Genomic DNA, 18528 nt, shown 5'->3' with positions numbered 1-18528 from the left:
AGAGGGGCTGAGCAAAGCGGTAACATAGCCAAACAACGGTTTGCTAGTAATGGTGAAAAAGGTTAGAGGCTGACATGGCAAATTGGGAGGCTTGAAGAACAAGTGATAGGCAGCGCAGCAAAGCGATAGAACGAAGCAACTAGCATAGCAATGATAGTAGTGAGATCCAAGGTGATGGCCATCTTGCCTGAAATCCCGCTAGGAAGAAGAACAAGTTCATGAAAAAGACGAACGGATGAAGCCGAACCAAGCGTAGAGGAACGAATCCTCACGATCGCAACGAAACAGGAACTAACGAGAAGAAGCACAACCGAAAAGAAGCAAACAACAAGGTAAACACACAACACATAGACATGGCATGATGCTCAACCAAGTATGATGCATTACAAAGCTAGATGAGGCTACTCATGGCAAGAGATGATGCAAACAAGAGCAACACATCAAGGTAAGGTTAAATGAGGCCTAAAACAACATATAACAAATCCGGTAAGTCCTCATATGCAATTTTAGAAATTGGTCCAGATCTGAATAAACCTTATGTTCAAGTTTTTAACCAGCAAGTTAAGATGCACCAAGATGATCTACACGAAATTCTAGTCAAGTTACATATAAAGTTCGTTTAATTCGGAGCTACGGCCTAGAAGATATGAGCAAAACAAGTTAAACATGGCATTGATGCAAAATGCATTCAAACATCAAGCAAACACACTCAAAACATGGATGCAACAAGGTAATATGAAACTACATGCAATTCTAAGCAAGTTTCATATAGATCACACTCAAAACGGAGCAGCGGTTTAACACATACACATGAAACAAGTTTAAAGGACAAGCTGTCCAAAACAGCAACTAGGCATGTTGCAAGCATCAAAACAATATTCTACATCATCTCAAAATGAAAACAGAAGACATGGACATGAATTACAGGTAAAGAATGACAAAACATGAACACTGAGCTATCTCCAGAAAACACTATAACATGCTCAAAAGGACATGGCAAGATTGCAAATAATAACAGTTTACAGACTTGGCATAAATAACATCAGGTTGTAATGTTTAGAGCTAGCAAACAACATGCTAAGGTATCTTAAAATGGCAAACAAAGGCATGTCATGCTAATACTAAAGACAAAGAACAAAACTCCCTTACTGAACTTATTCCAAAGATCAACAGAAAAGATGGTAGGATCCATGCAGACATGGCAAATGATATGACAGATTCAGACATGGCAGGAACAACAATAAGTAGGCATGTTGGTGAGCTTGTACCACTCACCACAGAGCAGTACATGGCATGACAAGGTGATCAACAGTAATATGACATATTTATAAAGCTAATCATGTCAATATCAAGTTCATAGGGTGCATGGATCACTAGCAAAGCTCATGGAAAAACTAAACTTAATGTTAACAGGCTGACAGCAACATTATTTAGCAATTTGGGAGCAAGATTACAAGAAGCTACAGCAGGCTATAAATGCAACCAGGGGCACTGATGGATAGAGCATGACATGTATAACAAAACATCCTTAGTGAATATCTCCATATTATGCATAGAATGACTTGTAGCAACAGGTTTACATAGCATCATGATATAGCAGATTCAGCCTAGCAAAACAGCAACAACAAGTACCCTTCTTCACGAGCTCGATGCACTCACTACAAGACTCACAAAAAATACATGGATTGCACCACTTTAATGATGGCATGATGTAGCTCAAAAATCATGTAGATATCAAGCTCATAAGATGCACACACGAAATGCAATGAAAAAGACAAATCACCAAGTTCTGTTAACAGACATCAGTTAACATCATATAGCACTCTTGCAACTATAATTAGGGCGTAAATATGGACTCAAACAAGCATGGCACAATGGAATGAAATGAAGATCATCTCTCGGTGAACATTTTGATATATTATATGCATGAAACGGAGCAGCACACATGAAGTTATGACAGGTCAAAGTTAGCACCAGAATGTGGAATTATCAGGACTTAGAGAAAATTCGAGGGGGGGGGGGTCAACCTTTCTTCCGGATCTAGATTTCATGCACGGAAGCCGAAGATGGCCGGAGTCTCGCCGGGGCAGAGGAAGCCGGAGTCGGGGAGGTAGGGGAACCGGCGGATCTGGCCGGCTCCTCGCCAGATCCAGCCGGAGGTGGGGCCGACGGCGAGCTAGGCGGCGGCGCGGCGGAGGGAGAGGCGCGGGCGGAGAGTGGCGAACTCCCGGCATGGAGGCGGAGGCCGGCGGGGCCGAGGGCACGTTTTTATCCCGCTCACGAAACAAGGTCTGAGAGGTGCGACGGGCGCGTGCGAGAGTGGTTGGGCTCAGAACGGACAACAGAGAGAACCGAGGGAACCCGAACGGATGTAAGTTTTGAAAAACATGCAGATGAAATGCAGATGATGACATGGCAAAATGCAACATGCAAGCAAATGACATGGCAACTACAGCGAATAACTGGGAGACACCTGGCGCATCGAATCCGGGGCATTACATCTGCATCGTCTGAGTTTGATCCAATGGTCATGTTGCGCCGAGACATGTACATGCCCATGCAGAGGGCGCCTAAACACCACCGAAGTCCCTCTGCTTCTCGAGGTGCACGACGTTGGTGATGCAGGATGCAACTGCTCGCAGAGCCCGCTCCCGGTCGACGGGAGCCAGCTCATCAAAGACAGCGTCCAATGGCACGAATGGATTTCGGTGACGGAGCCGTGAAAGGATTCGCCCAGCAACGGCGACGGCAGCCCGCAACCCCTCCTTGTCCAGCTCAGCCCCCACCATCGCGCGAAGACGGCTCAGCTCCTCGGAGATATAGGTGAAGGAGACCAGGTCAGGAAGCCGCAGCTCGTTGAAGTCGACCGGGTGGTCGAACGGGTTTAGCTCGATGGCCGGCATCGTCGCGCTGGCACGACGGTAGGCATCGCGCAGCCGTAACACATGCATGGTAACTTGGTTCACCAAGTGGCTGAGGCAATCCTGGACCTCGTCACGATCGGCCCGCTCGCGCTCCAGCCGGCTCCCCTGACGGCCTATCATATCTCCCGCTTTCTACAGCAACGCCGCCGATGCCTCGAGCATCTTTGTGGTGGACGCCTGCTGCTTTTGAAGCTCCGTGAACTCCCGCACATAACGGAGGAGCATGGCACTCCTCTCCTCCTTGAGCGCACGGAGCTCCACGTCCTTGGCTCTGAGCTCCGCATCCTTGGCATGGAGCTCCTATGTCAGGCGCCTCACCTCGGACTTCGTGATCTGCTACGCCGCCATGGCACCAGGTAGAAGCAATGGGGAGAGGAAGCAAAGGGGGCGAAACAGCTGAAAGGCAATGCAATCTATGGGAAGGCGGAGGGATCCAACCGAGGAGCGGGGAATCTTTTGGTTTTCACCACGGTAAAACACCAGTCGACGACTTCTCACATCAGGGAGCAGTGGGTTTTACAGGCGGAGTCATCATGACTAATTGCTGCCGCGCCTGCTCCCGTCAATCAAAAAAATTAAAAATCCTGCCGCGCCTGCTCCCGTCAATAAAAAAATTAAAAATCCTACCGCACCCAAACACCAGAGCAACGCCGCGGTGGATATTTAAATTTACCTGCCGGCAAGTACATAAAAAAGGGGTGAAAAAACAAATGTGGCGGCAGCCTAGCTAATCGGTCGAACTAGCCCAACTAGCTAGCCACCGTGCTTCACTGATGTACTCGGCGGGAAATGTGGTCTTTCGTGATTTGATGACTCATTTACTTGCTTTGGTGCTACAACCGAGGAGGACCCAGTAAACGCGCGGTAGGGCGTCCCACGCCAGGAAGAATATATGCCTGCACCACCCGGGAGGACCCCGAAACCGCGCGGTAGGGTGTACCACATCTCGGCACGGAGGAAAAATGTGCATGTAAAAATATACTGTATCAGACGTAGTACCTATGGTTCGACCTCGGGACCCAGCCAGTCGGTCGAAAACACCCCACTAGCCACACAACTTCATCATGCAAACGTGGCACGGAGGATAGATGTGGTTAGCTCCGTCTCGACCAGCCACAATGTCTCTTGTTCTAGGCGATTCTTCTATTTTCCAAGCTTTTTTTAGTTGTAATAACACCACAGCAAGCTAGCGCCGCTCTTCGTGTGTGCCCGTGCAAAGGTTAGACGATGGAGAGAAGAGAGATTGAGATCGCAGACCTGGGACCCACCAGTAAGTGAGACAACGGTCATGCACGTGTTGACGAGGCACTCCCTCTACTCTACTCAACGCAAGTACTATATAAAATCAAGTTATGGGACAAAGCCAACAACCGTTGTTGTTTCAGGCTATCGACTTATGCTTTGTAGTCCAGGTTGCCAGTTCGAATCTCATCATTCAGATTTGTTAGTTTTAGGTCCAAATTTGATTAATGACAAGTGGGACCCCCGTGTGTTGTTCCGATATTTCAGTGTAGGATGGTTTTTTTGAACAAACACTTTGCGCGGTTAGACAAGTAACGACACGAGTTACACGTATTTTGCAAGTTTACGAACAAAAATGACAGCGGCATAGAATATCACATCCACCCCGCAGCTTAGATACTATGGTGATACGAGTTTTTACACCGTTGGAAGTGAGATCCAATGACTTGGGAGTAGTCTTTGTAATTATGCGCAATTTCCAAACTCTCCAAAGGTTTTTTTGCAAATAAAACATTCAGGCCTCGTGTGTGCCGCTGCATCTTCGATCCAACGGCTCCCCCTTGCTCATATTAGGTGCTCCCCATAGCTTAATTACCCGCTACGGTGATATGAGTATCTAGGTCGTATGATCAGTGATCAGATGGCACATGCATAGTACTTGTACTTTCTGCGCATTTCCCAAACTCTATCAGCCGTATATTGCAAAAAAATTCAAACCTCGTACTGTGGGCCGCTAGATCTTAGTGAACTCGTATCACCATAGAATCTACGGTGCGGGAGCACCTCATATTCTCCCGTGCGAGAAAACATAAGGTGATATCGCAGCTTGGATGCTACAGTGATACAAGCTTGGAGGTCGTTTGATCTGAGATCCAATGGCATCTGAGCAGTCTTTGTGCTTGTAAGCAGTGGCCGAACTCTTTTGGGGCTTTTCTGCAAAAAACCATTCAAACCACCGAGGAGATGTTGGGCACAAATCCAACGGCTCCGAAGAGCTTGTACCACCAAAGCATCTAAGGTGTGGTAGCACATGATATTGTTACATACAGGAGAATATGATGTCCTCCTTCATCTTAGATGCTACGATGATAAGAGCTTCGAGGTCGTTGGATATGGGATCCAAGGGCATCTGAGTATTTTTTGTACAAATTGTGTGCAATTCTCAAACTCATCAAGGTTTCCTGCAAAAATATTAAGAAACATCATGTGAGCTTCTATATCTTAGATCTACAAGCTTCAAGCAACTCGTATCGGCATATAGCATCTAAGGTATGGGTGCACATGATATTCTCCCGGGGAGGAGGGGTGGGGGGTGCACAACCAATCGGTGGTTGGGAGGGTGGGGACAAATATAATCTAAACAACCCTAAACAGAGCTCCACAATTTTATCTAAGGTCGAGGGGTTGACCCCCGACAATCATAGCTTCGCCTAAACACAACATTTGCATGTACTGTAGTACTAGACTTAATATTCATGTTTCAGTTTCATGTTCATTTTAAATATTTTACTAAGGACCATGGATGTCTTACATTTTACTGCCTTCGTTCCTAAATATTAGTCTTTTTAGAGGTTTCAAATGGACTGGCACATACGTATGTATATAGACATATTTTAGAGTCTAGATTCACTCATTTTGCTCCGTATTCACTTGTTGAACTCTCTAAAAGACTAATATTTAGGAATAGAAGGAGTATTTTTGAATTCGTGTCATACATGCATGGTTTGGAAAAATAGATGCACTATAATTATTGGATTGTTGTTGTGTTCATGCGTGTGTGTCTCTCTGTGTGTGTGTGGTCATATGCTTGATGCATACAAAGTTTTCTCACCTCCATATTGTTCATGTTTTAAATTTGAATTTGCATTGGAAAACTTACTAGGGATACCATGAAATGTGAAATCCACGTTGAGATCACTACATCACAAACTCACTCTAATTCAACAACTCGTCATAAATCAATTACCATGTTGAGATTAGTATTTGCAAGGAAAATATGGGTATTGTAATACACATAGATTCGTTCGGCAATTTAAAAGGTTCCTTTCGTATTCTCGAATGGTAGGACCCAACGGCGTACCAGCCAGACCTTGGCTCGTGTTGATCCTAAAAAAAACCGGACTCGTGTCCTTCGGTGGCGTGCGTGGTACGCACATTAGGCAACCCCAACCAGTCGAGCCTCAGCGTTTCAAGTCGAAATATCTGGCGGCCAGAATTCCAGCCCTAGGAAATTCCCCTCATGTCCCCGGTCCATAATGACTACCGATGAACAACGGAGAGATGCTTTAGTAACAAGACAACGTTACCTACCGTGCCGAGCACGGTTCAATTCCCTCGGTCGCCGCTCGTCAAGGTCACCCGTCAACTGCATTGCCTAGTATTACTACTACTACACCAGGATGAGCACAGAATTGAGCCCCTTTGGTCGTGCCTAGTAGTACTTGAGTTAATATATCAGGCAATGTACTGGTACAGAGGGATTATCCTTTTACTCTGCATATATAACTTGTCTGAAGTCTAACTAAGCAAAATGTTTGACCAAATCCTTTCTTAAGAAATACAACAGGACAGATGTACGACTTGAAAATTTATTGCATGATACAGGTTATGATATTGCTGTTGGAAATATGCCCTAGAGGCAATAATAAAAGCATTATTATTATATTTCCTTGTTCATGATAATTGTCTTTATTCATGCTATAATTGTGTTATCTGGAAATCGTAATGCATGTGTGAATAACAGACACCAACATGTCCCTAGTGAGCCTCTAGTTGACTAGCTCGTTGATCAACGGATAGTCATGGTTTCCTGACTATGGACACTGGATGTCATTGATAACGAGATCACATCATTGGGAGAATGATGTGATGGACGAGACCCAATCCTAAACATAGCACAAGATCGTATAGTTCGTTTGCTAGAGTTTTGCAATGTCAAAGTATCTTTTCCTTAGACCATGAGATCGTGTAACTCCCGGATACCGTAGGAGTGCTTTGGGTATGCCAAACGTCACAACGTAACTGGGTGACTATAAAGGTAGACTACGGGTATCTCCGAAAGTGTCTGTTGGGTGACATGGATCAAGACTGGGATTTGTCACTCCGTATGACGGAGAGGTATCACTGGGCCCACTCGGTAATGCATCATCATAATGAGCTCAGAGTGACCAAGTGTCTGGTCACGGGATCATGCATTACGGTACGAGTAAAGTGACTTGCCGGTAACGAGATTGAACGAGGTATTGGGATACCAACGATCGAATCTCGGGCAAGTAACATATCGATAGACAAAGGGAATAGCGTACGGGGTTGATAGAATCCTCGACATCGTGGTTCATCCGATGAGATCATCGTGGAGCATGTGGGAGCCAACATGGGTATCCAGATCCCGCTGTTGGTTATTGACCGGAGAGTCGTCTCGGTCATGTCTGCTTGTCTCCCGAACCCGTAGGGTCTACACACTTAAGGTTCGGTTACGCTAGGGTTGTAGGGATATGTATATGCAGTAATCCGAATGTTGTTCGGAGTCCCGGATGAGATCCCGGACGTCACGAGGAGTTCCGGAATGGTCCGGAGGTAAAGATTTATATATGGGAAGTCCTGTTTCGGGCATCGGGACAAGTTTCGGGGTTATCGGTATTGTACCGGGACCACCGGAGGGGTCCCGGGGGCCCACCGGGTGGGGCCACCCATCCCCGGGGGCCACATGGGCTGTAGGGGGTGCGCCTTGGCCTGCTTGGGCCAAGGGCACCAGCCCCACAAGGCCCATGCGCCTAGGGTTTCCAAGGGGGAGGAGTCCTACTAGTGGAAGGCACCTCCTAGGTGCCTTGGGGGGGAGGGAAACCCCCCTAGGCCGCCGCACCCCCTAGGAGATTGGATCTCCTAGGGCCGGCCACCCCCCCTTGGCACCCCTATATATAGTGGGGGAGAGGAGGGACTTCATACCTTGAGTCCTTGGCCTTTGGTTGCCTCCTTCTCCCTCCTCAACACCTCCTCAACCTCCATAGTGCTTAGCGAAGCTCTGCTGGAGTACTGCAGCTCCATCAACACCACGCCGTCGTGCTGCTGCTGGTGCCATCTCCCTCAACCTCTCCTCCCTCCCTTGCTGGATCAAGAAGGAGGAGACGTGGCTGTTCCGTACGTGTGTTGAACGCGGAGGTGCCGTCCGTTCGGTGCTAGGATCTCCGGTGATTCGAATCACGTCGTGTTCGACTACATCATCCCCGTTCTTTGAACGCTTCCGCTCGCGATCTACAAGGTACGTAGATGCATCCAAAGACTCGTTGCTAGATGAACTCCTAGATGATCTTGGTGAAACGAGTAGGAAAATTTTTGTTTTCTGCAACGTTCCCCATCAGTGGCATCATGAGCTAGGTCTATGCGTAGTTCTTCTTGCGCGAGTAGAACACAATTTGTTGTGGGCGTAGATTTGTCAACTTTCTTGCCGTTACTAGTCCTTTCTTGCTTCAGCGGTATTGTGGGATGAAGCGGCCCGGACCAACCTTACACGTACGCTTACGTGAGACCGGTTCCACCGACTAACATGCACTAGTTGCATAAGGTGGCTGGCGGGTGTCTGTCTCTCCTACTTTAGTTGGAGCGGAATCGATGAACAGGGTCCTTATGAAGGGTAAATAGAAGTTGACAAATCACGTTGTGGCTTTAACGTAGGTAAGAAAACGTTCTTGCTAGAACCCTAATTCAGCCACGTAAAAACTTGCAACAACAATTAGAGGACGTCTAACTTGTTTTTGCAGCAAGTGGTTTGTGATATGATATGGCCAAAGTTGTGATGAATGATGAATGATCTATATGTGATGTTCATGCTATTGTAATAGGATTCACGACTTGCATGTCGATGAGTATGACAACCGGCAGGAGCCATAGGAGTTGTCTTTATTCTTTTAATGACCTGCGTGTCATCGAGAAACGCCATGTAAATTACTTTACTTTATTGCTAAACGCGTTAGCCATAGTAGTAGAAGTAATAGTTGGCGAGCAACTTCATGGAGACACGATGATGGAGATCATGATGATGGAGATCATGGTGTCAAGCCGGTGACAAGATGATCACGGAGCCCCAAGATGGAGATCAAAGGAGCTATGTGAAAATGGCCATATCATGTCACGTTTATTATTTGATTGCATGTGATGTTTATCATGTTTTGCATCTTGTTTACTTAGAACGACGGTAGTAAATAAGATGATCCCTCACAATAAAATTCAAGAAGTGTTCCCCCTAACTGTGCACCGTTGCGACAGTTCGCTGTTTCAAAACACCACGTGATGATCGGGTGTTTTATTCAGACGTTCACATACAACGGGTGTAAGACAGGTTTACACATGCAAACACTTAGGTTGACTTGACGAGCCTAGCATGTACAGACATGGCCTCGGAACACAGAAGACCGAAAGGTCGAGCATGAGTCGTATAGAAGATACGATCAACATGAAGATGTTCACCGATGTTGACTAGTCCGTCTCACGTGATGATCGGACACGGTCTAGTTTAACTCGGATCATGTAATACTTAGATGACTAGAGGGATGTCTAATCTAAGTGGGAGTTCACTAATAATTTGATTAGTTGAACTTAATTATCATGAACTTAGTCTAAAATCTTTGCAATATGTCTTGTAGATCAAATGGCCAACGTAGTCCTCAACTTCAACGCATTCCTAGAGAAAACTAAGCTGAAAGACGATGGCAGCAACTATACGGACTGGGTCCGGAACCTGAGGATCATCCTCATAGCTGCCAAGAAAGATTATGTCCTACAAGCACCGCTTGGTGACGCACCCGTTCTCCCTGCAGAACAAGATGTTATGAACGCTTGGCAGGCACGTTTCGATGACTACTCCCTCGTTCAGTGCGGCATGCTTTACAGCCTAGAGCCGGGCCTTCAAAAGCGTTTTGAGAGACATGGAGCATATGAGATGTTCGAAGAGCTGAAAATGGTTTTCCAAGCTCATGCCCGGGTCGAGAGAAATGAAGTCTCCGACAAATTCTTCAGCTGTAAGATGGAGGAAAACAGTTCTGTCAGTGAGCACATACTCACTATGTCTGGGTTGCATAACCGCTTGACTCAGCTGGGAGTTAATCTCCCGGATGATGCGGTCATTGACAGAATCCTCCAGTCGCTTCCACCAAGCTACAAGAGCTTTGTGATGAACTTCAATATGCAGGGGATGGAAAAGACCATTCCTGAAGTATTTGCTATGCTGAAATCAGCAGAGGTAGAAGTCAGAAAGGAACATCAAGTGTTGATGGTCAATAAAACTACTAAGTTCAAGAAAGGCAAGGGTAAAAAGAACTTCAAGAAGGACGGCAAGGAGGTTGCCGCGCCCGGCAAGCAAGCTGCTGGGAAGAAGCCAAAGAATGGACCCAAGCCCGAGACTGAGTGCTTTTATTGCAAGGGAAGCGGTCACTGGAAGCGGAACTGCCCTAAGTACTTAGCGGATAAGAAGGCCGGCAAAACAAAAGGTATATGTGATATACATGTAATTGATGTGTACCTTACTAGTGCCCGTAGTAGCTCCTGGGTATTTGATACCGGTGCAGTTGCTCACATTTGTAACTCAAAGCAGGGGCTGCGGAATAAGCGGAAACTGGCAAAGGACGAGGTGACGATGCGCGTCGGGAATGGTTCCAAGGTCAATGTGATCGCCGTCGGCACGCTACCTCTGCATCTCCCTTCGGGATTAGTTTTAAACCTTAATAATTGTTATTTAGTGCCAGCTTTGAGCATGAACATTGTATCGGGATCTCGTTTAATTCGAGATGGATACTCTTTTAAATCTGAGAATAATGGTTGTTCCATTTTTATGAGAGATATGTTTTATGGTCATGCTCCTATGGTGAATGGTTTATTCTTTATGAATCTCGAACGTGATGCTACACATGTTCATAATGTGAGTACCAAAAGAAGTAAGGTTGATAATGATAGTCCCACATACCTGTGGCACTGCCGCCTTGGTCACATAGGTGTCAAACGCATGAAGAAGCTCCATGCTGATGGACTTTTAGAGTCTCTTGATTATGAATCATTTGACACATGCGAACCATGCCTTATGGGTAAAATGACCAAGACTCCGTTCTCAGGAACAATGGAGCGAGCAACCGACTTATTGGAAATCATACATACTGATGTGTGCGGTCCAATGAGTGTTGAGGCTCGCGGTGGCTATTGTTATGTTCTCACCCTCACTGATGATTTAAGTAGGTATGGGTATATCTACTTAATGAAACACAAGTCTGAAACCTTTGAAAAGTTCAAGGAATTTCAGAGTGAGGTTGAAAATCAACGTGACAGGAAAATCAAGTTTCTACGATCAGATCGTGGAGGAGAATACTTGAGTCACGAGTTTGGGGCACACTTAAGAAAATGTGGAATAGTTTCACAACTCACGCCGCCTGGAACACCTCAGTGTAATGGTGTGTCCGAACGTCGTAATCGCACTCTGTTAGATATGGTGCGATCTATGATGTCTCTTACCGATTTACCGCTTTCTTTTTGGGGCTATGCTTTAGAGACTGCCGCATTCACTTTAAATAGGGCTCCGTCGAAATCCGTTGAGACGACACCGTATGAATTGTGGTTTGGGAAGAAACCTAAGCTGTCGTTTCTAAAAGTTTGGGGATGCGATGCTTATGTCAAGAAACTTCAACCTGAAAAGCTCGAACCCAAGTCGGAAAAATGCGTCTTCATAGGATACCCAAAAAGAAACTATTGGGTACACCTTCTACCTCGGATCCGAAGGCAAGATCTTTGTTGCCAAGAATGGGTCCTTTCTGGAGAAAGAGTTTCTCTCGAAAGAAGTAAGTGGGAGGAAAGTAGAGCTTGATGAAGTATTACCTCTTGAACCGGAAAATGGCGCAACTCAAGAAAATGTTCCTGAGGTGCCTGCACCGACTAGAGAGGAAGTTAATGACAATGATCAAGATACTTCTGATCAAGCCCCTACTGAAATTCGAAGGTCCACAAGGACACGTTCCGCACCAGAGTGGTACGGCAACCCTGTCTTGGAAATCATGCTGTTAGACAACGGTGAACCTTCGAACTATGAAGAAGCGATGGCGGGCCCGGATTCCGACAAATGGCTGGAAGCCATGAAATCCGAGATAGGATCCATGTATGAAAACAAAGTATGGACTTTGACTGACTTGCCCGTTGAGCGGCGAGCCATAGAAAATAAATGGATCTTTAAGAGGAAGACAGACGCGGATGGTAATGTGACCATCTATAAAGCTTGGCTTGTCGCTAAGGGTTATCGACAAGTTCAAGGGGTTGACTACGATGAGACTTTCTCACCGGTAGCGAAGCTGAAGTCCGTCCGAATCATGTTAGCAATTGCCGCATTCTATGATTACGAAATATGGCAAATGGACGTCAAAACGGCATTCCTTAATGGTTTCCTTAAGGAAGAATTGTATATGATGCAGCCGGAAGGTTTTGTCGATCCTAAGAATGCTGACAAAGTGTGCAAGCTCCAACGCTCGATTTATGGGCTGGTGCAAGCATCTCGGAGTTGGAACATTCGCTTTGATGAGATGATCAAAGCGTTTGGGTTTACACAGACTTATGGAGAAGCCTGCGTTTACAAGAAAGTGAGTGGGAGCTCTGTAGCATTTCTCATATTATATGTAGATGACATACTCTTGATGGGAAATGATATAGAACTCTTGGACAGCATCAAGGCCTACTTGAATAAAAGTTTTTCAATGAAGGACCTTAGAGAAGCTGCTTATATATTAGGCATCAAAATCTATAGAGATAGATCAAGACGCCTCATAGGTCTTTCACAAAGCACATACCTTGATAAGATATTGAAGAAGTTCAATATGGATCAATCCAAGAAAGGGTTCTTGCCTGTGTTACAAGGTGTGAAATTGAGCTCAGCTCAATGTCCGACCACGGCAGAAGATATAGAAGAGATGAGCGTCATCCCCTATGCCTCAGCCATAGGTTCTATCATGTATGCCATGCTGTGTACCAGACCTGATGTTAACCTTGCCGTCAGTTTGGTAGGAAGGTACCAAAGTAATCCCGGCAAGGAACACTGGACAGCGGTCAAGAATATCCTGAAGTACCTGAAAAGGACTAAGGAAATGTTTCTCGTTTATGGAGGTGACGAAGAGCTCGTCGTAAAGGGTTACGTCGACGCTAGCTTCGACACAGATCTGGATGACTCTAAGTCACAAACCAGATACGTGTATATTTTGAATGGTGGGGCAGTAAGCTGGTGCAGTTGCAAGCAAAGCGTCGTGGCGGGATCTACATGTGAAGCGGAGTACATGGCAGCCTCGGAGGCAGCACATGAAGCAATATGGGTGAAGGAGTTCATCACCGACCTAGGAGTCATACCCAATGCGTCGGGGCCGATTAAGCTCTTCTGTGACAACACTGGAGCTATTGCACTTGCCAAGGAGCCCAGGTTTCACAAGAAGACAAGGCACATCAAGCGTCGCTTCAACTCCATTCGTGAAAATGTTCAAGATGGAGACATAGAGATTTGTAAAGTACATACGGACCTGAATGTAGCAGATCCGTTGACTAAACCTCTCCCTAGAGCAAAACATGATCAACACCAGAATTCCATGGGTGTTCGATTCATCACAATGTAACTAGATTATTGACTCTAGTGCAAGTGGGAGACTGTTGGAAATATGCCCTAGAGGCAATAATAAAAGCATTATTATTATATTTCCTTGTTCAGGATAATTGTCTTTATTCATGCTATAATTGTGTTATCTGGAAATCGTAATGCATGTGTGAATAACAGACACCAACATGTCCCTAGTGAGCCTCTAGTTGACTAGCTCGTTGATCAACGGATAGTCATGGTTTCCTGACTATGGACATTGGATGTCATTGATAACGAGATCACATCATTGGGAGAATGATGTGATGGACGAGACCCAATCCTAAACATAGCACAAGATCGTATAGTTCGTTTGCTAGAGTTTTGCAATGTCAAAGTATCTTTTCCTTAGACCATGAGATCGTGTAACTCCCGGATACAGTAGGAGTGCTTTGGGTATGCCAAACGTCACAACGTAACTGGGTGACTATAAAGGTAGACTACGGGTATCTCCGAAAGTGTCTGTTGGGTGACATGGATCAAGACTGGGATTTGTCACTCCGTATGACGGAGAGGTATCACTGGGCCCACTCGGTAATGCATCATCATAATGAGCTCAGAGTGACCAAGTGTCTGGTCACGGGATCATGCATTACGGTACGAGTAAAGTGACTTGCCGGTAACGAGATTGAACGAGGTATTGGGATACCGACGATCGAATCTCGGGCAAGTAACATATCGATAGACAAAGGGAATAGCGTACGGGGTTGATAGAATCCTCGACATCGTGGTTCATCCGATGAGATCATCGTGGAGCATGTGGGAGCCAACATGGGTATCCAGATCCCGCTGTTGGTTATTGACCGGAGAGTCGTCTCGGTCATGTCTGCTTGTCTCCCGAACCCGTAGGGTCTACACACTTAAGGTTCGGTTACGCTAGGGTTGTAGGGATATGTATATGCAGTAACCCGAATGTTGTTCGGAGTCCCGGATGAGATCCGGACGTCACGAGGAGTTCCGGAATGGTCCGGAGGTAAAGATTTATATATGGGAAGTCCTGTTTCGGGCATCGGGACAAGTTTCGGGGTTATCGGTATTGTACCGGGACCACCGGAGGGGTCCCGGGGGCCCACCGGGTGGGGCCACCCATCCCCGGGGGCCACATGGGCTGTAGGGGGTGCGCCTTGGCCTGCTTGGGCCAAGGGCACCAGCCCCACAAGGCCCATGCGCCTAGGGTTTCCAAGGGGGAGGAGTCCTACTAGTGGAAGGCACCTCCTAGGTGCCTTGGGGGGGAGGGAAACCCCCCTAGGCCGCCGCACCCCCTAGGAGATTGGATCTCCTAGGGCCGGCCACCCCCCCTTGGCACCCCTATATATAGTGGGGGAGAGGAGGGACTTCATACCTTGAGTCCTTGGCCTTTGGTTGCCTCCTTCTCCCTCCTCAACACCTCCTCAACCTCCATAGTGCTTAGCGAAGCTCTGCTGGAGTACTGCAGCTCCATCAACACCACGCCGTCGTGCTGCTGCTGGTGCCATCTCCCTCAACCTCTCCTCCCTCCCTTGCTGGATCAAGAAGGAGGAGACGTGGCTGTTCCGTACGTGTGTTGAACGCGGAGGTGCCGTCCGTTCGGTGCTAGGATCTCCGGTGATTCGAATCACGTCGTGTTCGACTACATCATCCCCGTTCTTTGAACGCTTCCGCTCGCGATCTACAAGGTACGTAGATGCATCCAAAGACTCGTTGCTAGATGAACTCCTAGATGATCTTGGTGAAACGAGTAGGAAAATTTTTGTTTTCTGCAACGTTCCCCATCAATTGCCTCGAATCCTGGTCTTAAATTGCAGAATCCAAAAGTGAGCATAAATTCTTGAAACTGAGCATGGTCACGTGATATGGCTCAAATATTACTTCGTAAGTTTTTTCTTCAATTTGAGACAAGCTGCTTATGACAAGTTACACAAATGAAGAGCCAAGGTATTTTGGAACAAAGACTTGTCATGCTAAGGCGAACACTTTCACTATTGAAACCGTGGGCATTTACGTGCCGCCACGAGTCCCCGCTTCTCATCGGCAGGTGCCGTCCGAGCAAGCGTGTGAGTCATGTCGACGGGAGGCGTGCGCGCAGACCGCTGCGCCCGCTGTGAGGGAGGTGTGAAAGCAGACCGCTGTGCAGGCTCACCGGGAGGCGAGTCCTTTGACCAGGCTCCGCCGCCCACCGTCATCCCAACTGCTCCCACTTTTAATGTCGCCGGCGCCGCAGTTTAAAATCAACCCCGCACTATCCGGTATCGCTACAATCTTCTCTCTTCCTCTCCGATTCTCTTGTCGTCGACCTCCAGCTAGCCTGACCTAAACGTACGCCATGTCGCATCACGATGATCTGCTCTTAGTGTTCCAGTTTCCTGAGGAAGACACCCAACCGGAGTCTCAAGAATATAAGGCGCTTTGGGACGAGCTTGCACTGGCCTTGCGAGAAGACGCCGCGCCTGTCCCTGCTCCCGTTCCGGCTCCCGTTGCCACGATTGCGCCAGTGCCCATCCCCGTGGCATTGATGGGCTGGGAGCTGCACATTGTCGCCGAGCTTGATCCCACGGTGTTCCACGAGGTCCCCATCGACTTTCACGTGCCCGTGCACCTGCCAGCGCATGCGCCTGCGCGTGCACTGACGCACACACCAGTGCTGGTGCCCGTGCACCTGCCAGCGCATGCGCCTGCACGTGCACTGACATGCGCGCCCATGCCGGTACCCGTGCACACGAATGTCTCCGCCGCGTCGTTGACAGTGCCTGTCCCCGCGTGGGTGCCAGTGCCCCCCTCAGCGGCATGGATGGCCGCCGTCGACCGCTTCCTTGCACTAACGCCAGTCGCCTCCTCCCGCCAGTTGACTCGCTCTGAAGTCCAGAACATTTTGGCCTTCCTTGAAGCTAGGCCAACGTCCAGGAGTATGCCAACTATGGCGCAAGACGCCGCCGTTGCTGTCGGTCAGTGGCCCGACGACACACAAAGCATGACAGAGGAGCCGCTTCCCACTGCGAGACGCCCCCGCCGCCGCCGCGTAATCTAAATTTGCCATGAAAAACGTTCGGATTGCCATGCTTAAAATCCTAACGTTTATCATTTCCATTTATTTTATATTGATCGTCGTATAATTTAAAGTCAGAGTCGGACTAAACGAAATCTATGGTTTGATCTATTGAATGTTCTGCTAGAGCCGTATCAAATTAAATATAAAACATCATCAAGGCACATGTATTCCTTGTCATCCAACGACCTAGACTGCTTCAATGTCGAGTGCTCAACACGTTTAGCATGTAGTTAATTTCATGCCAAAATAGTGCTAATCACATAATAACACGCAAATAATATCCTAGTACTTAATATCCACATGCACTTAATATACTTCCAAATTAACGTGCATTACACGTACACACTGACTAGTGCTGCTAGTACGTGAAACTGGTGCCGTGACTTGTGAACGCGTCCAGATATGGTCAATGGAAACATCGCCCGCGAGTTCTTTGTGTTTGCTCGTGCGTCTAAACGCAGAAGGGGAGGAGAGAGAGAGAGAGAGAGCACACATGGAACCCACCAGTAAGTGAAGGCGAATAGTACTAAAAATAATATTACATGTTATCCATTAATTAGGCGGTGGTAATATAAAAACATTATGTGAACAAAGGGGGGTACAACAAACATTGCTGTTCTACGTATGTTGCCTATTGACGTGCGGCTTGAAGGCCCGGTCGCATGTTCGATCCTCGTCCTTTATTTTTTAATTTGTATATGGGTCCAAATTTGTTTCATGACATGTGGGCCCCTCGGTGTGTAGTTTGTAGCACTTTAATTTGTGGGTCGAAATTTGTTCCATTCCAAGTGGACTATCGGTGTGTAGTTTTATAGCTTATTTATAATAATTAAAGAGAACAACATAGTTTTTTCAATAATACCATGGTGTGATGTTGAAGGCGAGAAAGGATGTGCAAGAGAGCGATGAACGAGACAGAGGGAAATCAACTAGGGGAGTTGTGTGGGTTGTAACGGTGTTTGGAGTAGTTGTGGGCCGAATGCTACGAAAATATAATCTAAACCGATCGGAATAAATGCCTAGGCAAATTAATCCAAGGTTGGAGTGCCCCTTGCAATGTAAATAGCTCTAGCTTTGCGAGGGATGGAGAGGTAGTAACTTCAATGCGTGGAAGATACGGTGTGAGAAAGCGAGGTCAATCGGGAGACATATAGATAGAGAGACAAAGTGAGTGTGATCCGACATTCATTGAACAAATATATATGCTCTGGAGAGATATTGTTAGATTGAGCTTTTGGCAAGGGTGAGAGCTGTAAGATAGAGCTTGAGAGATGATTAGTCACAGACATGTAGATATATTTTGTGCGTGGGAGGAAGGAAGGTCAACCGATCACATAGGGTCGCCGTGCGATCCAAAGAGTGAGATGGGTTGGAGAGAGTGACCTAGATAGACAATGTGCATGAGAGAGTATACAATGTGAATAGGTCGAATTGGGCTGAAACATGGTGATATATCGTTTTTGTCCGAGAAAGAGCGAGGTCAATCGAGACACACACACACACACACACACACACACACACACACACACACAGAGAGAGAGAGAGAGAGAGAGAGAGAGAGAGAGAGAGAGAGAGAGAGAGAGAGAGATTGAGTGAGCGTGGCCCACCATGAGGTCGAAAGAGTGGCGGCGGCTTGGATGGACTGACCTAGATAGACAATCTGCGTGAGAGAGTATAGAGTGTGTCTATCGAGGCCC

Source organism: Triticum dicoccoides, chromosome 3B (genome assembly GCF_002162155.2).
Source record: "Triticum dicoccoides isolate Atlit2015 ecotype Zavitan chromosome 3B, WEW_v2.0, whole genome shotgun sequence".
Lineage (NCBI taxonomy): Eukaryota > Viridiplantae > Streptophyta > Magnoliopsida > Poales > Poaceae > Triticum > Triticum dicoccoides.
Note: the sequence above shows the minus strand (reverse complement) of the source record.